At 34.9% G+C, this 6,324-nt stretch overlaps 1 long non-coding RNA gene across 1 annotated transcript; it reads left to right on the top strand.

Moving 5' to 3' along the window:
* Positions 1-1,454: 1,454 nt before the first annotated feature.
* On the top strand, positions 1,455-6,094 carry LOC121415122. Its single transcript, XR_005969952.1, has 4 exons — positions 1,455-1,715; positions 2,281-2,426; positions 2,745-2,857; positions 4,063-6,094. It is a non-coding gene; the product is annotated as an uncharacterized LOC121415122 (long non-coding RNA).
* Positions 6,095-6,324: the final 230 nt, after the last annotated feature.

Raw genomic sequence — 6,324 nt, 5'->3', positions numbered from 1 at the left:
CGAAAGTTCTCCAAGAACAAAAGCTTCATTGAATGCCCCAATCAATACATCCTTTATTTCAGCCCAAAATGTACAATAAAATTCAACTGTTAACCCATCGTTTCCAGGGGATTTATTTTGCTTCATTTCTTTCAGTACCGAAATACACTCCTCTTCTAGTATATCCCCTTCACAGCTTTCAGAATCTTCAGATGATAACGATGGTACATTTTTAAAGAAATCCCTAAAATGTTCCGTGTATTCCCTAGCATAAAGATGGGTATAAATTGATTTAATTTCATTTAAAACTTCCTTCTCATTTTCAGTAATTTCTCCGTTAACCTTAACTAATTTTGTTATAGTACTTTTCTTTTTGTTAGATTGTAATAGTTGACCAAAGTACCTTGTATCCTTTTCTCCACTTTCGTACCATGTCGCACGAGACCGAATTTTAATACCTTCATTAATGTAATCGTAACTGTCTGCAAGTTCTTTTTAATTAATTCTTCATCTACTGAATTTACGCAACTACTTTCTAAACATTCCAATTCCTTTTCGAGAGATTCTTTTTTTTATTTTTTTTCCTTAGCCAGTTTTTTTTCGAAAAAGTTGTTGTGAAAGACATTATTTTCATTTTCAAATAATCCCATACAACTCTTCTATCTCTAACTTCTGTTTTTATTTTCTCCTTTAATGTAAGTATTTCTATTTTCATTTTTTTCACATATTCTACATTACCACAATGGCTATTATTAAATTTCCAATAAGAACCATTCTTTTTACGCATTTCCTTCTCAGTTTTATCATGCAAAAACAAAAATATAGCTGAATGGTCAGGAGCTATAGATGGTAAAATTTTGCACCTAATAACAACATTTACCAAATCATCTGATATTAGCCAATGATCTAATCTGCTTTGCATAAATGGATTATTCTTAGTGAAGGTAAATTGTCTTTTCAATGGATTTCTCTCCCTCCACCAAACTTCTACACAGATTCAAACACATGCAAATTTATGAAAAATTATTCAAAGTTCATAAACAATGCTGCTTCTACATTGATTAGATATGCAAATTTAATCAAATTTATTGAAAATTCACAAAAAATCTACTTCTACTTTTATATGCTGTTTTATCTAAATTCTAATAGAGCTTATTTTAATGGGTCCATCCAAACAGATTTCTCAAATTCAGTACAAGTACATGTAGATGTGCAAATCTACGACACATTCAAAGCATTCCTTAGCAGATTTTTATTCTGTTTTATCGAATAGGGCTGGAGGGGGGGGGGGGGGCTTCCAAACTTCTACACAGAATTATCAAATTCACTAGATATGCAAATTTATTTAAGATTCACAAAAATGCTACTTCTACATTTCTTTTTTTTATTCTGTTTGTTTTATCTAAATTCTAATACTAGGGCTTGGTGTGGCCATCCAAATGCTGAAGTACCGGCTTAACAAGGTGAGCATTTGATCATGTTCTTGCATAGGGAGCTACATATGAGACATGAATTTGAAATGTTTTTGTGTCATATGATATTTTATGGTGTTTGTAAACTCTTTTCTCGCTTACATGTACATCATGCCATGCTTTGTTTGATGGCCCTGGACTGATTTTGTCTTGTAAACAAGGAGGATGCCCAACGAGGGAACGTCAGTGGTGGGCAAGAAGTGGCTTCCACTAGCAGCTCCCATGAGATCAATTCTGACAGCATAAGTAAATGGATCTTCAAAGGTATGTGCCCTACCATTAAAGTGTTGCCAAAACTGACGAGTGTCTACTTTTCTTGAAATTATGATTGGATCATGTGGGGGATTTTTCACTAGTTAATAAACCCTTGTACTGGAGTTAAAGCATAAGACCTACTAGTCCAATGGAGAGAAGGCGATTCACAGAACACACACAAACACATAAAGGGTGAGAGCTTGGAACAACCTCCCCTGTCCTCTAAAAGACCACAATAAATAAAGCTAGGCCATGTTATGAATTTTAAAAGAGTAGACTAATGCTGTTTTTTGCATTCACTACGTTGTACATCTTGTGGTCTTCAGGATGCGATTTACCTTTAAAGATGTGCTTAGGCGCAATTTTTGAAAAAATCGTTCAAGTGAAGTTGTTGATAAAATTTCTATACGTTCACAGAAAATTGCGACACAAGCTGAAATTTGTTTAGCAGGTTCAAAATATAAGCATTTTGCTATGCAAAACTGGGTAAATCCTGGTTTTATATTTCTAGGTTTGCTTTACTTTGTCTTAATATTTCTATGTTTGCTGTATTTTGTCTTGTATTTCTTTCCAGTGCTTCAATGTGAAGGATATTATCCAAAGGCATCCCCGTGGGAAAGAAAAAGATGAAGAGTATAACACAAACTCGACGATAACGACAGAAACCAGATGCCTTCTGACAACTTTTGTGTTTGCGGAAATAGTCAAGATTTTCACCTAGTAAGTAGCTCCAATTTGCACATTTAAAACAAATTCCCCTACCCCTTTCTTATTATTATTATAATGCACTATCAAAATATCATTATACCATTGCAATGTGACATGTTATGACATCTACATGTATGTTACTGTGCAAAAAGTTCTTCTCAAAGCAGTGAAAAGTTCAGAATGTACATATATTTTATGTGATGTTTAGATTCCTTAAAATAATGAAAAGGTATGCCTACAAAGTATTGAATAAGCTCATTGAAACTCTTCAATCTGTTAGCATTTAGTGGTTCATTTCTTTTTCTTTATCTCCCCCTATCATTTTGCAAGGCGAGATAGCACTATTCTCATTCATCATGGCAATATACATGGTTCCAGCTCAGACAGCAAGAAGGAAGAGTTCACTGGCAGACTCCATGGGATACTTTTTGGTGACTAGACCAGTAAGTTTACATTGAATTAATAAATCAAAAAGGTTTTATAAACAATATTGGAATCTAATAGAAAATTTACATTTAAGCACCTTTTTAGCTCACCTGAGCTGAAGGCTCGAGTGAGCTATTGCGATTCTTGTCTGTCGTCATTATGTTTCTTTTACATTTTCATCTTCTCTACAACTGGTTGGTCATGTGGCCGGGGGGGGGGTAGGGGAGAAAAATATCCTCCAGCCCCAGGAGCATTACAGTCAAGATATGTTTTGTGTAGATACATTATAGATAAAGAATATGTGACAATACCTAGGTAAACCACCTTGGGGGAATGGGCCCGTAAAGATGGATGAAATTGGGAGGGGGGGGGGGGCGGGGGTAAATTCCATTTTCATCTTCTTCAGAACCAGTGTGCAGATTGTACCCCAAAGTGGTGAGAATCATTCTTATGGTATGGGACCGAGTCTTTTGAAAGGACCATGCACCCCCAAGGGAAAAAGGGAGAGAAATTATTCTGTATTATGACAGTTGAGCCATATTTTATTGTTGAAGAATATATTAAGCTGTTCATTGCAACTATGTAGGGTGGCCCCCTTAGGTTCCTACAAAAGGGGGGGGGTTACATTTCTATATTCTTCAGAAACAATGGGCAGATTTAAACTTTCTAGGAATCGTCCTTAACAGGAGAAGGATTCAAAGTTACTTGTATGTTGGGGGAGGGGGGGGGGGGGTTCCTAGCAATTATTGGAGTCCCCCAGTGACGTACGCCACATTCTTGAAAATGAATGCTATAGAGGGGATTAAAAGAATATGTTTACATGTACCTGTCTCCCTAAAGACAACATCAATCAATAAATTTCATAAATAAAAACAAAATTGATAACAGATTTGGTGCCATCATAAGCCTGAAAATTTGAATAGGGTCTTCCAAAAATAATAGCCAAGTGATGGGGAAATAATGTTTATTTTCCCCCTATTTTTGTGTGCCAGTGATAGGTGAAGATGCTTTGGTCGGAAATGAATTGTAAAGTAGAGGTATGCAGCAGTTTCGGATGAAGGGGGCAGGTTCTTTTTCTTTTCCTCCTGCAAAAATTGAAATGTGTGTAATACAGAAATGCATCTAGATTTCTGATTTTGGCATTTTCTAGGAGCTCTTGCCTTTCACATTTGACTAATTGCTTTTTGTCTCCATTTATATTACCTGTATTATCCCCCTTTAGATCAGTACAAGTGTGGAATCCCACCTGGCTGAAGAGAGGAATGACAAGAAGCGGAGACGACCATACCATTTGGGCATAGGAGAACGCAACTACTCATCTCAGTTTTTCATTGTTGTGGATGATCTAGCTATCCCCTGTGAAGGTGACATCACAGAGGCTGTTGACAAACTGTTTAAGGTCCAATTCTTGTTCAACATCCACTACGCAGATGAAGTCTATGGATTTTTTCCGAGGATTTTTTGCATTCATACAGAACTTTGTTTACGGCATAAGTGAACAAGAAGCAGTTCCAGCCCATGCCAGAGAAATGATGGCAAGCATCACTGCCTTGGAAGTGAATGCAAACAAATGACTGACTTCAGTATTGCCTGTCCTCAAACGAGCGTAATTAACTCAAGAGGGTGTGGAGGTCACATGGTAGGATCAAAGATCGTTTGTATTCATGAAGTGCTGGCTGATATTTTTTCTGTTCCCACTTGGAACATTCTTCCCTGTTTAAGTTGATAGAGGATGTTCACTTTTTAAATGTGAACAATTCTATAATCAATGGAAGATCACTGTTGAATAAATTTGGGTTTATTCATCCTCGAATATTCCAGGATATTCTCATATTTTTAAAAGAAAAAAATCTTGGTCAGTACTGTATGTTAAATAAATTTACCTTGAACACATCTCTTACAGTGCATATATAAAAAATAACCCTTTTGAAAATAATTTTCACAATCACATTTGAAAATATGAAGATGATTTTTTTTAATGGCTTTTGGTACTCTATAGTCTCTTCTATCAAATGCTGCTTGAGCGAGCGGTGACCATTTTTGTCCAGAGTGTCAAAAAGTGCTTTGCGCCAAAATTGAAAGAAAAGGAAAAATTAATTTAGCAGTCTGGTTAGGATTCATACTCAAATCACTTGCTCTTTTGCGTACATTTATGATCATTTTAGAAATGGATAACTTTCCTAACCTTGGAAGAATGGGGGGGGGGTGTTTAATTGAAATGATAACTTCATTTTAGGGGGAGGGTGTCCCACTTCTGACAAAGCCTGATCCGGGAATAGGTGTTCACGACTGCATTGTGCAATTATCCTGGTGTCTCGGTATTCAGAAGGGTGGTGAAGTTCGATTTCTAATAGGTATCTTAGATTTGGAGGTAATCTGTGATAGCAGTGATAAATGTTCTTGCTATTGTTGGGGGGAGGGTCCCACTTCAATTTTCCATATTTATGATCCCACAGTTCATAGCCAGGGAATAGATCACAACTGCATTGTGCGACCCTAGGTCTCTCTTGAAGTATGATTTCATTCATGAAAGTACCCACCAATAAATAGACAATGTCAAGCTGATAATATAAATAAAATTAATTGAACTTACTACTTTTTCTTTCTTGGTATGTACATACCTTCTTTAACAACCAAGCAGTAATCAGGGATATTTCATAAACATGAAGATGTTATAGTGTTTTAGCAAACATTGTCCTAGACACCATGGAGTAAGGATCTTTATTTCACTCATATTTTCATTACAAAATATTCGCTATTACAGTAATCAAGGGCAGGTAATGATAGATTAGATGATGTAAGAAGATAAAGATAGACAAAGATAGTTTTCATGGTTTTGGTAAAGAAAACTTTAAAAATAGAACTTGATCTACATTTGATAGGCTACTATATCCAAAGTATTTCGGAACAATTTTCATTTATACTTTGAACCTAAGTTAGATAACAATGCATACACTATATAGATTTGTTCAGAGGCCCTCTAAACAAGATGCAGAAACGGTATATAATAATTATTTGTAAAGACTGGAACACAAGTTAACAGTGATTTATTACAAAAACTGAGTATGAATACATTTGGAATCAGACGTTAATAACACCAATTGTTTTTATAAACTTGTAAATGGTATATTCAATTTTAGAAATAATCCTCATCTATTTATAATGCAATTTTCCTTTCACAGTTTTTATGTTTATATTGTGTGTAATTATGTTTATGTCATACATTTTTATTTTGTTATCCAGGAAGCAAACCTGTATGGGTTAAAAAAAAACCTTTTTAGCTTTTCCAGAGACATGTATATATATTTTACTTGTCTGAATTAATTCAATTAGTTTCAATTCAAACAATTCAAGAATAATTCAAATCAATCAATTGTTTTATAATATTGTACATAATATGCTGTATTATTTGGACGTCTATTACAGATTCGATTGATCAATTATTCCTCATTTGACTATGTATGTGAATTGCTTACAAATTAAA

The sequence above is a fragment of the Lytechinus variegatus genome, chromosome 1 (assembly GCF_018143015.1).
Source record: "Lytechinus variegatus isolate NC3 chromosome 1, Lvar_3.0, whole genome shotgun sequence".
NCBI classification, from domain to species: domain Eukaryota; kingdom Metazoa; phylum Echinodermata; class Echinoidea; order Temnopleuroida; family Toxopneustidae; genus Lytechinus; species Lytechinus variegatus.
The sequence above is the reverse complement of the archived record's forward strand: the minus strand, read 5'-3'. Positions and strand labels throughout refer to the sequence as shown.